Raw genomic sequence first — 13,491 nt, 5'->3', positions numbered from 1 at the left:
TGTTTTTAAATGCCCACTTCAGATTAAGGGGAAGTACTTTTGTCAAGTAAAAAAAAAAAGAAAAAAAAGAAACGCACACACCTCAAATGTGTTAAATTAACATTCACGATTGTGAGATGTTAAAATTTTGTACAAAATTGAATCGTTTCCTGAGTAAATGAGAATTGGTTTTAGAGAGCTAATTGTCCCTTCTTTAAGCTGTTTATACCCCCCCCCCCTTTCAAATAAAGGTGGGTGGGTGGGGATATAGTAATCACCTTGGCCATCTGTCTGTCTATGCAATCTTTTCCAAGCTGTACTTTGTAATGTAGATTCACTGAAACCTTATACATGGTACAAAGATTTTTTTTATGCCTGCAGGTGTGTCTTGATCTTGCTCCAAGTTCATTCTGGCAAGTTCAAGGTCACTGGCAGAATAATTGTAAAATTTATGATTTGTGTATTTTCTAACGGAAAAAAATTGGATGTCCATCTTTCACTCAACGAATACTTGAAACCTAAAATCATGTCCTTTTTTCTTTTTTTAATCAAGGACAATTTGGCAAGATCAAGGACACACTTGCAAAAATTGATTACAAATAGGCATTTTAAAAATATTGCACCAGGGGGCATTACTTTGTGAACTTGCTAACATTACCTGTAGTTCATTACAGTGAATGATGGTTAGTTCCAGACCCTAACAAAAAATTAAATTTTGATCAAGTCATGACTCTTTGGGATAGGACAGGCATAGAATAGTTTGTACAAATATTTGCATATAAATAAAGCTTAAATCTTTTAGCAAGTTAAGTGTATTCTGTCTCAAATGAAATTTATAAGTGTTATTGTATGTTAGCATCCCCATCTACTGCAGATTAAAGTTTATTTGATATGTCTTGACCCTCAGAGCTAGGAAAGGGCCACAAAAGAAGGGTTCAAAATTTAAATCAAAGATCTTATATGAAACATATTATGTACCAATGTTTTAAAAGTAAAAGTCATCAAGATTAAGAAATTTGAAAAACATGCAGACACAAATGGTAGTATTTTAGGTTTTTGAGCCTCCATATGTATATAGTTTATTTGTTATAATGAATTTCACTCTCATTAACAGTTTTCCTTGGCAAATTTGTAAACAATATGAAATTATTCAAGCATTTATTAAAAAAAAAAGAATAACCCTGAAAATAACATTTATATCGGTTCTAATTGAATTTCAGGACATCAGCATAAGATAAATATGCAATTTTGCAAGTGTGAGAAGGAGTCTATCACTTTAGTCAGGTGCAGACTTTGGCCATCTTCTCCTGAAACTCCCCGTGTTGCATTTGATTTTAAATTGATGGAATTGGCTGTGGTCCTTCAGCTTGAGGGGCATTTATCTTTAAAATCCTTCTGTGATGCCATCATTCAATCTCAAAATGGATTTCCTGTTATGGTGCGACCTGATGAGGTAATTGTTATTGTTATATATAAATATCTCTCTCTCTCTCTCTCTCTCTCTCTCTCTCTCTCTCTCTATATATATATATATATATATATACATATATATATATATATATATATTAACTTTACCTCAACTGCTTTATAGAAGATCCTATTTGAGAGAGGACTGATAGGAGATGCATTGTAGTAATGATTATGTTGCTCAGTTGTCTTCTTTGTATCATTATTTATTGCAATATTGATAAAAGAGGGAAGTGGAATTTGTTTAAAAAAAGAAAAGAAAAGAAATAATTACTGGTATAACACTTGAAAGAGCTTTTTATGCCAGCATCAGTGTGGGCTTAGGGAAGTTTTTGAGAGGAGTAAAAGTTTCAGACAACCAATCGGATCTATATCTTAATTCACATCTTTATCTTATTCAATGGACATGTCACAATGAGATGCATGCACTGCCTTGTTGAGTTTAAAATCTTCATTAAAGGTAAAGGTCACAGTAGGCAATTCAAATTAGACTGAAGAATATACTTTTGAGTCGTATTTAATCAAAGAAACTTGACCTGAAGGGAATCGTTCAATTCATATAAATTTTATTTTAGCATGATGATTAAAATCTGAAATAATATTTATATCAAGATAGAGAAACTGAATGACATCTGAGTAAATTGACATTTAAATACAACAAAATATAATTGGAATACAATTAAATTGTATACTGTTAAATCACTAATTTTCATGGGATAAAATTTTATGGTTAGGTCATTACTTGTTCAAAGAGATTTTATTTTGTGATTAAAGAGGAAACATTATTTTAATGCTGCAATATTGAAATTCAATATTTTTTTGGGGGGAGGGGGGTGTACATTTATGAATTCCTGAGTCTCTTCATGTCATGAAAACTATAATAAATAAATCCCTGTGAAATTAATCAATTTTACATTATATATGGATGTGCTATATATCTTTGCCTTTGTAGTACAGTAAAACATGCTTATAACGAAGTGCCAGGGACAGGTGATTTTGCTTCGCTATAAGCCTAATTCGTTTTATCTGTTAAGTTTACAATATATTTTAAAGTCTGATGGGAAATGAAAATCACTTTGCTATAAGTTTCAATTCATTATAAGCGTGTTTACTATAAGCGTGTTTTACTGTAGTTTATCAAGCAGCAGTTTATTGAAGAACAGTATTTTCTGAATTCAGCATCAATAAAACCAGTTATCTTTTGAAATGTATATTTTTATTGCAAAAAGCTTAAATATTTTGTTTCTGTACCTACAGGTGAAAGATATATACAGAAGTCTTGTTGGGGATTCTTTCAATGAATATCGTTTCCATAGATCTCAGTTTAACAATAGAGAGATGTATGAAGAGAACCATATTGAAAGTACCAATGAATGCCCTATCTGTAGTGAGGTATGTGTGTAAAAATGATAAAAGTGAATCTTGATACCTGTTACTTCTTTTCCAATATCAGATTGAGCCTTTTTTTTTTTTTAGGTCACCTGAGTCACTCAGGTGACCTATTGCTATCTGTTTTCGTCCGTCGTCCGTCGTGCGTCGTGTGTTAACATTTGAACATTTTCAGCTTCTTCTCTGAAACCTCTGAACCAATTTCAACCAATTTTAGCATATGGCATCTATGTGTGAAGGGGAACAAAATTTGTGAATATCATGGTCCCTGCCCCCCTGGGGCCTGAGGGGTGGGTCTAAAACCACCAAAATTAATGCAATCTTTAAAAATCTTCTTCTTTACTCCTGGACATCAAGCAGTCAAACTGTTTGCATGATTGTAATAAGCATTGAGCCCTCTACCAAAATTGTGAAATTCATGGCCCCAGGGTCAGGGGTTCTGGTGCTAGGGAGGGACTGTATAGATCATATAGTGAAAGTGCATTATTTCTTTGAAAATCTTCTTCTCTACTCCTGGGTATTATTGAAACAAATTAAATACATAATTATGTTAAGCAAGAGTGACTCTACCAAAATTGTGAAATTCATAGCCCCAGGGTCAGGGGTTCTGGTGCTAGGGGGAGGGGGGGGGGGAGCTATATAGATCATATAGTGAAAGTGCATTATTTCTTTGAAAATCTTCTTCTTTACTCCTTGGTATTATTGGAACAAATTGAATACATAGTTATGATAAGCAAGGGTGACTCTACCAAAATTGTGAAATTCATGGCCCCAGGGTCAGGGGTTCTGGTGCTAGGGTGGGGTTATATAGATCATATAGTGAACGTGCATTATTTCTTTGAAAATCTTCTTCTCTACTCCTGGGTATTATTGAAACAAATTAAATACATAGTTATGTTAAGCAAGAGCTACTCTACCAAAATTGTGAAATTCATAGCCCCAGGGTCAGGGGTTCTGTTGCTAGGTGGGGAGGGGGGGGGTGCTATATAGATCATATAGTGAAAGTGCATTATTTCTTTGAAAATCTTCTTCTCTACTCCTTGGTATTATTTAAACAAATTAAATACATAATTATGTTAAGCAAGAGTGACTCTACCGAAATTGTGAAATTCATGGCCCCAGGGTAAGGGTTTCTGGTGCTGGGGGGGGGGGGGGGGGCTATATAGATCATATAGTGAAAGTGCATTATTTCTTTGAAAATCTTCTTCTCTACTCCTGGGTATTATTGAATCAAATTGAATACATAGTTATGATAAGCAAGGGTGACTCTACCAAAATTGTGAAATTCATGGCCCCAGGGTCAGGGGTTCTGGTGCTAGGGTGGGGTTATATAGATCATATAGTGAACGTGCATTATTTCTTTGAAAATCTTCTTCTCTACTCCTGGGTATTATTGAAACAAATTAAATACATAGTTATGTTAAGCAAGAGCTACTCTACCAAAATTGTGAAATTCATAGCCCCAGGGTCAGGGGTTCTGTTGCTAGGTGGGGAGGGGGGGGGGTGCTATATAGATCATATAGTGAAAGTGCATTATTTCTTTGAAAATCTTCTTCTCTACTCCTTGGTATTATTTAAACAAATTAAATACATAATTATGTTAAGCAAGAGTGACTCTACCGAAATTGTGAAATTCATGGCCCCAGGGTAAGGGTTTCTGGTGCTGGGGGGGGGGGGGGGGGGGGCTATATAGATCATATAGTGAAAGTGCATTATTTCTTTGAAAATCTTCTTCTCTACTCCTGGGTATTATTGAATCAAATTGAATACATAGTTATGATAAGCAAGGGTGACTCTACCAAAATTGTCAAATTCATGGCCCCAGGGTCAGGGGTTCTGGTGCTAGGGTGGGGCTATATAGATCATATACTGAAAGTGCATTATTTCTTTGAAAATCTTCTTCTCTTCTCCTGGGTATAATTGAAACTAATTAAATACATAGTTATGTTATTAGGAAGGGTGAATCTTCCAAAATAGTGATTTTCATGACCCTTGGATCAGGGGTTCTGATGTTAGGGCCCGGGCTCTATTTATTATATAGTGAAAATGCATTAATGCTTTAAAAATCTTCTTCTCTGCTCCTGGGTATTTTTGAAACAAACTAAGTACATTGTTATGATAAGCAATGATGCCTCTTCCAAAATTGTGAAATTCATGGCCCCAGGGACAGGGGTTCTGGTTCTAGGGTGGGGCTATTATAGATCCTATAGTGAAGGTGAATTTTTTCTTTGAAAATCTTCTTCTCTGCCCCTGGGTACTATTTAAACAAACTAAATACATTGTTATGATACACAAGGATGCCTCTTCCAAAATTGTGAAGTTCATGGCCCCAGGGTCAAGGGTTCTAGTGAAAAGGTTTTGGGGGGGGGGGCTCTATTGATTATATAGTGAAAAAGCAAAATTTCTTTGAAAATATTCTTTTCTGCTTCTGGTTAAAAAGCAAAGAAGCTAAGTATATAGTTATGATGAGCAAGAGTGCTTCTTCCAGAGTAGTGAATTGCATGACCCGGGTCAGATGTGCTGGTGTAAGGGTGGGGCTCTTGATAATATAGTGAAAATGCATTAATTCTATTAAATAATCCTGTCTGCTCCTTAGTGTTAAGCAGATAAACAAAGTGATTACTTATGATGAGCAAACTTCTGGTCACAGGGTGAGAGACTGTAGTGTTTCTTGGTGGAGAGGGGGGGGGGGGGGCTCTATTGATAATATAGTGAATCTGAAGTAAAAATGCATTATTTCTTTAAAAATTTTCTCTGCGCTTGGGCATATCAGAGGCAAAAAGATTAAAAGTTTTAATAAGGAAGGGTATTTTTACCAGATTTTTGAACATCTGGACCATTTGTTCAAGTGTTCTGGTCCTGGCCAGAGCTCTATTAATTTGTATTCTACTGAGAGGAGTTATTCCCCTTTGCCATTTACTTTTGATAATTAATCACTGTAAACAATGTACTTGAAAGGTTAATAGAATAAGAGAATTAAGCAAGAATTTTTATTGTATAATACAAAAAGTATTTTCATACTTTTAATGATCAGAGAGACTTATAAGTAATAAATAAATAAAAATGGAACAAAAATAACTTGTCTTATTAAATGTTCATCAAAGACCAAGAGAGGCCAATGTAAGAGATTTCAACAAGAAATTAAAATAGTACAGAAGCACTGATAGATTTTAATACACTGTATAGTGATAGTGATAAATGGAGAACAGATTAGAACCTAATTCATAAACTATCAATGAATACTAGATTAATTATTTTGTTGATCCTGATCACCCTAGTATTTTTCTTGCTTTTGGGCAACAAAGCTTCACCTTTCAGTTCATTTTATACTCTATGGATCCTCTAAATTGTTGTATTATACTCAGGTGACCGTTAAGGCCCTTGGGCCTCTTGTTTAAGTAAACTGAAATATCTACCAGTAACTTCAATGGGAGATATGGGTATATATTTCATGTATATTGATGAAAATTGTTTGAAATATAGTATCTTGACTTTTTTAGTATGGGTAAACAAGTTTTTCTTCGATCATGTAAGATATTTGCATAAGATCTACACTTGAAAAGTGAAATTTACTCATTGCTTATTTTAACAAAGATTATTAGAAGAAAAATGTGAATGTATTCACATTTCTGTATTTGCAAGATTTCAGAGTATACAGCATCCAGGTTTTACAAGTTTCACTGTGGCTGCATTTCATTTCTGGATTTTTTTTTAAAATTTTCAACTTTTCATTTCCGACATTTTAAAGTTTTCATCTCCAACATTTTTCATGTAGTACTTTTCAGAAATGAAAGCAGGATTGAAGATTTTACTTATAAAAAAATATTTAAGAATAGATGATGAATAAATCATTAAAATCTAAATAATGAGTTTTGTAATAAAGGGAAAATAAGATTTTTTTTCCTGAGGCACATGTAAGTGTTGTGAACTTTCGCAAACCCTGCAAAAATCCCAGAAATGAAAAAAATAAATGTCAGCAATGCTATGCAAAATTCCGGAAATGAAATGCAGCGTTCACTGTATAACTGTCAGTGGACAGAGGAGTGAATTAATTGTCCACATGTTAGAGGTGTGAAACACTGTTTTGATATGAAGATTTTTGTGTGCATTATGTATTTAACATTGGCTAAAATTTTACATAAAATTTATGCTGAAGTATGGTATACTTCCAGTCTGCAAATTTCAATATCGGGCATCTCTAATGATAAATCACTAAACACTAAATTCTCAGTAAATCAGCCACTGGACCCTCTAATCCATCTGTTTCAATCAGTCTGGCACTTGTCAGTTTTGATAATGTAAGTTTTACTATACAAATTAAAATTTTACATGTTGTAATGCAATCATTTTTTATGATGAGATATCTAGGTTTAAGAGTATCATAAATTGTCTTTATTTAAGAAATGAATTTAATTTTTAAAGATTTATGAGGACATGAATTATGACGCCAACACTTTATGCTGGCATAGTTCATAAAGCGCATTAGCGCTTCGTGATAAATATGCTGGCGTAAAGTGTTGTAGTTCATGTACCTCATGAATTTTCAAAAATCAAATTCATTTCTTATATTTACATTATTTTTCTGATGAGTTGCCACAAATTATGCCATTCAACTGTCATTTTTAAAGCCAAACAGTTTGCACTATAGTTTTGACATCAAGTGTGGTATTATGATGTAACATTGGAGATATTCATGCTCATCCACAGTAGTTCATGGGAAAATAAACAATCTTCTAATTTGCAAAGAAACTTAAGGATAAATATTTGGAAATGTAAATATATCTAAACAGATCTTTGGGGAAAAAATGTAAGTATAATGAAAAGGTGTATTTATATTAACAATATAAATTTTCAGAGTGAAGTAACTAAATTACTTTCCTTGGATGGTAACTTTGGTCTTGTACATAAGAAATCATCAGGAGAGGGAAGTGGCATACCCAGAAGAAAAGAAAGATTTTTCATGGACCAAGACAAAGTTGACGCATTTGTGTCAACTTATGGTCTAGATACCAAAAAGCAAAGTATTGTAAGTGTTTTATTTTATTGAAGAAGGTTCACATAAGGCTGTATCAATTAATTAGCATAATTAGAAAAGGCAAAAAAAGTAAATGAGTTTATAGAGGAATGTTGTTGATTTGATTGTTATATTAAGATAAATGTTTATATTTTGGGTTTCTGAAATGGCATATCTGTCCCAAAAAATATGACATACATATTTATAGAAAACTGTGATTTAGTATTAGTGATATCAATCTTTATTGTTCTTGAATCAGTATTACCAAATTCATAGTGATGCATATAAAATCGTAATTGTCAGTTTGATTCAATTTCATAGTATGAATACATGTAACTTGCTGGCTATTGTATGCAGGAAATATCATGCATATAATGCATTGCAACATCTTTATTAGCCAAGGGTTTCTAATCTGCTACTTTGCTCACAAACCCTTGGCTAGCTATGTTGCTATCAAAAGTCTGGATTGTTTTTGTCAAGTGATTTCCAATCTTACATCATATACACAGCTTGCGTCATTGTTAGACATAAAGAGTGTTTCAGGTATGCAGTTAGAATGAAAATGCAGCAACTTTTTTTAATGTGTTCTTGTTATGTTTCAGAATTGCTCAGATTTTCAAGCAGGAAATATCATCCGTTCTAAAAAGAAGACTGATAAATTAGATATCACTGGTTTATTTGGTTCTGTGTGCCAACATGATATCCCACAGATTTTTTTAAATCTGAAACATGGTGAAAGGTAATTAATTTAAAAAAAAAAAACGGACTTCATATATTTGAGTGTATTGATATGAGATCATATACTTTATAGTCTGCAACAATTAATGGAAATAGGAAAAGTATGGTTATATATAGAGGTAGTACATAATGTTCTTTGTTCAGTGATTGAAAAAAGACTAGTTCCTTTTTTTTCTTTCTTTTTTTTTTTAAATTTGTCAGTTCTTTAAAATACTAAATGTGTACATATGTAAATAGTTGTTGACAAGTCATGAAATTTCATTTGAATAATGTACTACAAGTTACAGTATGATTAGATTCTACTGAATTTATTTAGATTGGCATATTCAGTGCACCTCCTACAACACTTGGTTGACAATTCTGAGCAGGATGAAAGACCAGGAACTATTATGTATGACATAGCATGTAGCCTAAAGAGACACTTGCAGGTATAAATAATAAAAATCAGTATATAGATTTAGAAATATTTTTGACCTAACTGTCTCATTAAAAACTCTGTTTTTATTTATTGTTACTTCATTTTTTTGTCAAACAGAAAGAAAACAAAGACCTACAGGCATATTTCAAGTTTGTTGTGCCAGTTTTTCACAGTTATGCACATAATATGGCATGCCAGGTATGCTCTATTAAAATTTATAATATAAAAGTATGCTGATTGTTTTCAAATGCAGCTGCCTAAATTTAATCGTTTAGCACACTGTGAAGGCATTGGAATTCTTCGGCATTTAGTTTTAATGCATCCCCCATAAAATGGTCTGGAACATATAGTGTTAACCTGTTCTGTCATTCCGTCATCATTGACTTTCTGTTCATTATCTTGGCAACAGTTGCACACATTCAATTCAAATTTGACATATGGATACATCATAGAAATGCGTCAAGTTTGAATTTGGTCGTCGTCTGATGATTTTTGACGGAGTTATCCCTCTTGAACTTAGACAAACATAGGAAATTCTCACTTTCCCCTCACTAACTTTTGGAAGGATGTATGTATAAGGTAGAAATTGCCTAGATGTGAAGATATTTTACCAGAAAATACAGGTCAAGTTCGAATTTGGTCCTGGTCTGGTGATTTTTGACAGTTATCCCCATTGTACTTAGAAAAGATTTATATTTCTTTAAAAATTCACAATTTCTAATCAGTACGGCATTTGAAATTTTGGCTACCTGCGGGGGCATTGATGGTGTTACGACACATCTAGTTCTCAATTATTGTGTAATATCTTATTGTAAAAGAATATTTTTTGAATTAAGTGTTTGGGAGAATTGGCATTATTTTTTTTAAATTGGAAATAGCAAGTTTAAGGGGGCATAGGTGATTACTGGAGTGAATGAAATAGTTGAAATTGTGAAACAGATTTATTGATGTGATTTAAATGAAATCTGCAAGTGTAAAAATCTACCCTATTTTTAACTTCTTTGTGAGAATGTCAGCTGCAATTTTTTCATTCTTAAATTTCTTAATTGTTTTGATGATGAATGCCCTACAGTGGAAACCAGTCAACAAAGTGAATTAACTGGCATATCAATTTCCAAAATATGTTGATAATATGTTAAATTCTTTAAGTTTTTTGTCTTTAAATTCAGACCCTATTGATAACAGCATAACAATTTCTAGTTAGAATCATCCCCAATTTAATTTAAATATGTTCATATCCAGACTTGTCTTTCTTTTGAAAGCCAAAAAGTAAATTTTGCCAAATAAAATGTAATACATTGATCCAAAACTTTTTTCAGCTTGAATATGGGCAGAGGTTTGTTGAAGGAACTGGACTAAATGATGGAGAAGGTGTAGAGAGATTGTGGTCCTACCTCAGAAAATTCAGTTCCATCACAAAAGAAATGACTGTTTCAAATAGACAACATTTGATTGTGGATGCACTTGAACATTATTCTAATAGAATACTGTAAAAGAAAAATTGGGTACATTTCTTTTTACATGACAATATCTTTAACTTATCCATTTTTGGAGGTAGATTATTAGATTTATAGAATTCCTGTATGATTTATTTATTAGTAAACATATTTTTATTATTTGATACACTGATGTTTGTTGTTTTATAATTTGAATTTTGAAATAACTTTAAGGCGAACGATTAAAGGCCATGCTGGAGAAAGCCAAAAAAATACAACAAGAAACCAGAGATGTGTACACTGCTGTTGAAGCCAAACATGATGGTATGCTATAAATTTATGAAATTTGATAAGGTAAAAAAAATAATTAGGATGAAGCATGGAAAGGCTATCAATGAATTTACTTCACTAAATCAAAAATGTTTATCTTTTGAAGGTAGTTCCTCAGAATGGTTTTTACTCTGGAAAGAGTTATCGAGAAGTGGAAGACAGGTTTCCGGTAAGATTGAATGCTACTGAGTAATGAGCTTAGAGTTGTTTTTTTCTTTATATCGAGTAAAATTGTATATTGCTATTTACAGATGTAACATATTTATTTCTTTGAAACAGAATTTTCCTGATTATCATGAAATCCTTTTTTTTTTTTTTTTTTTTTTTTTGTCTTTTCATGACTCATTAGAACCATGCATGCATGTATTTTTACACTTTGCATATGTACTCGTATAACCAGTTAATGCTATATTCATTGTCAATTTCTTACAGTCACCTTAACACCAGATGAGAGGTACTGTTGGCTTTCCAATCAGATTGTTACACAGAGGTAAGTAGAATTACTTCAAAGACTTCAAATGGTTATTTCTAGAAATAATAATTTTTTTTTTTTTTTTTTGGTTAATCAAATGGAAAGTATAATTGTTTTGTGGTAGCTAGTAGTTTAAAGAATTTATTTAGACTTTTTAAAGTTGAATAATCTTTAACAAATTGTATAAGATTAATTGGGAACTAAATGTTATTAATGGATTGAAATTATTTACAAGCTATAGATATACAGTTATACTTTGGTATCTCAAACACTGATATCTTAAATACCTTGGATATGTGGAGGTGATTTGGAAATCCTTACCAATTATTCTTTAAGTATTTTAACCCTGATATCATGAATCTTTGATATCTCTCATAATATTATAACAAGGTTCGAATGTATTTGAGTTTAATAAAATATATTTTTCTTTGCATCTGCATGTATTCATTTCAGATATATTTTGATATGAAACATTTTGATATTTATACTATTTGCAGGACAATGTTGGCTGATTCCCTTGATGAGGATGAAAAAATACTATTGAAAGGCCATATTCAAAAGTAAGTTTGTGTGTAAGTATTAGTGATATCCACAAGTAACTGAGTACTGGACTGTCTTTTGGATACTGATCATCTACCTTTTTTCATTCAGTTACTCATTGAAAATGTTTCTCCTAATAGAAATCCTAAATTCTAGCTGATATAATTAAAAAGATTTTTTCTTCAGCTGGTTTACTACAAAGTGGTTATTCTGGTATGCATTGGGGAAATTAACAATAGTTTTGCAGTAGCTTTATTAAACTACATAGAATTGCTCCATGTCCCTTGCATATGGTTACAAAAAACCTCTTTACTGTTAGATTTTTCATATTTATTAATTGTTAAATTCACCTTATCAACACTCTATTGAGTGGACCTATGAGCTTACATGTCATAAAACTAATTATTTATATGAGGATCAATGCTATTTGTATTATTGCACTGTACATATAAGGAATCAGTGCTCTTATTAGCCTCTTACAACGGAGTTGGAAGGGAATGTAGTAACGCATGTATGTGGGTTAGTTTATCCTTTGTGGGAAATGGAAGTGACATAATTTGCATTTGGATTGATGTTTAGTGCTGCCTTAATTTATAGAAATGCTCCTTGCAAGGGGATGCTATGCTTTGCAGTGCCCTTGTTCTCAAAATTAAGTAAAATGTAATTTTAATTTATAACTTAATTGCTGTCCATGGCCATTTGAATAGTTTTATGGTTTAGTTTCATGTTATCAAAGAAACATTATCATTTTCAGAGAAATGGCAGTCTCAAGTTCAATCACTTTTTCTTGATGTTTTAACTTCATTTTGTCTAATTCTTGGAATACATTTTAAAGTTTGATCGGAATCATGGCAAGTTGAGATAACAAGGTTTAACTAGTAAAGTTTGAGAAAAGACGTTTATAACCCCTTTTAAAGCTTAATTTTGCATTTTTTTTTAACATAGCTATATATACTTTTTGAAAAGGATCTGAATTTTAACAAAAGTGACTAGTAAAGGAACACGGTTGCACAACAGTATTAAATTTTGCTATATATTCTTACCAAAAATGCGCAAATTTGAGTAGGTGGTATTAATTGAAAACAAACTTTTGAGAAGTTTCCTTTTCAGATCTTGTAAAACAATTCTTTATAAAGATTTTAGTACCAAAAAATACATAGGCATCCAGCAAGGCACGCAAGTTTGTTTCGGTCGAAGTCGAGCAGGTGCTTGAACTCCTGCCCTAGGGTCCTGAAAAATCTCTATTTTAGAAGAGACACTGTGCTTTTCATTACTATACATTTAGTTTTCTTATACCAAAACAGAAAAAAGGATTGTCAGAGAAATTGTGCATTTTCACGGCGTCTTCCCACTTAGTCAACATTTTGAAAAAATACAGGTAAAACACAGGTAAAAGTGTGTTGGCTAAGTGGGAATGGGGTGCAAATTGAGAACAAAAGAAATAAAGGACTATATTCGGTAATGACCAATATTTGCCCCCAAAATCAAACTTTGATGGAGAAATATATAATTATGTTCTAAAACAGGGGGATATCTGCAGACTTCAAAGCAATGAATATTTTCATAATCCATGATGCCAAATGTTAGATATGACGTCAGAAAAATGATGTAAATTCAAAATTTCCATGATTTATACAGACAAAGGTGTATATTATGTCAATATTTTGAGTAAAAGTCACCGAGCGCAAATCTGCTCCAACTCAATATT

The 13,491-nt window shown here is 32.3% G+C and overlaps 1 pseudogene; it reads left to right on the top strand.

Moving 5' to 3' along the window:
* The first annotated feature begins 1,219 nt into the window (after positions 1–1,219).
* On the top strand, positions 1,220–11,807 carry LOC133176243 (uncharacterized; annotated as a pseudogene).
* Positions 11,808–13,491: the final 1,684 nt, after the last annotated feature.

The sequence above is a fragment of the Saccostrea echinata genome, unplaced genomic scaffold (genome assembly GCF_033153115.1).
Source record: "Saccostrea echinata isolate AGI-Se365-2 ecotype Australia unplaced genomic scaffold, CSIRO_AGI_Sech_v1 ptg000072l, whole genome shotgun sequence".
Lineage (NCBI taxonomy): Eukaryota > Metazoa > Mollusca > Bivalvia > Ostreida > Ostreidae > Saccostrea > Saccostrea echinata.
The sequence above is the reverse complement of the archived record's forward strand: the minus strand, read 5'-3'. Positions and strand labels throughout refer to the sequence as shown.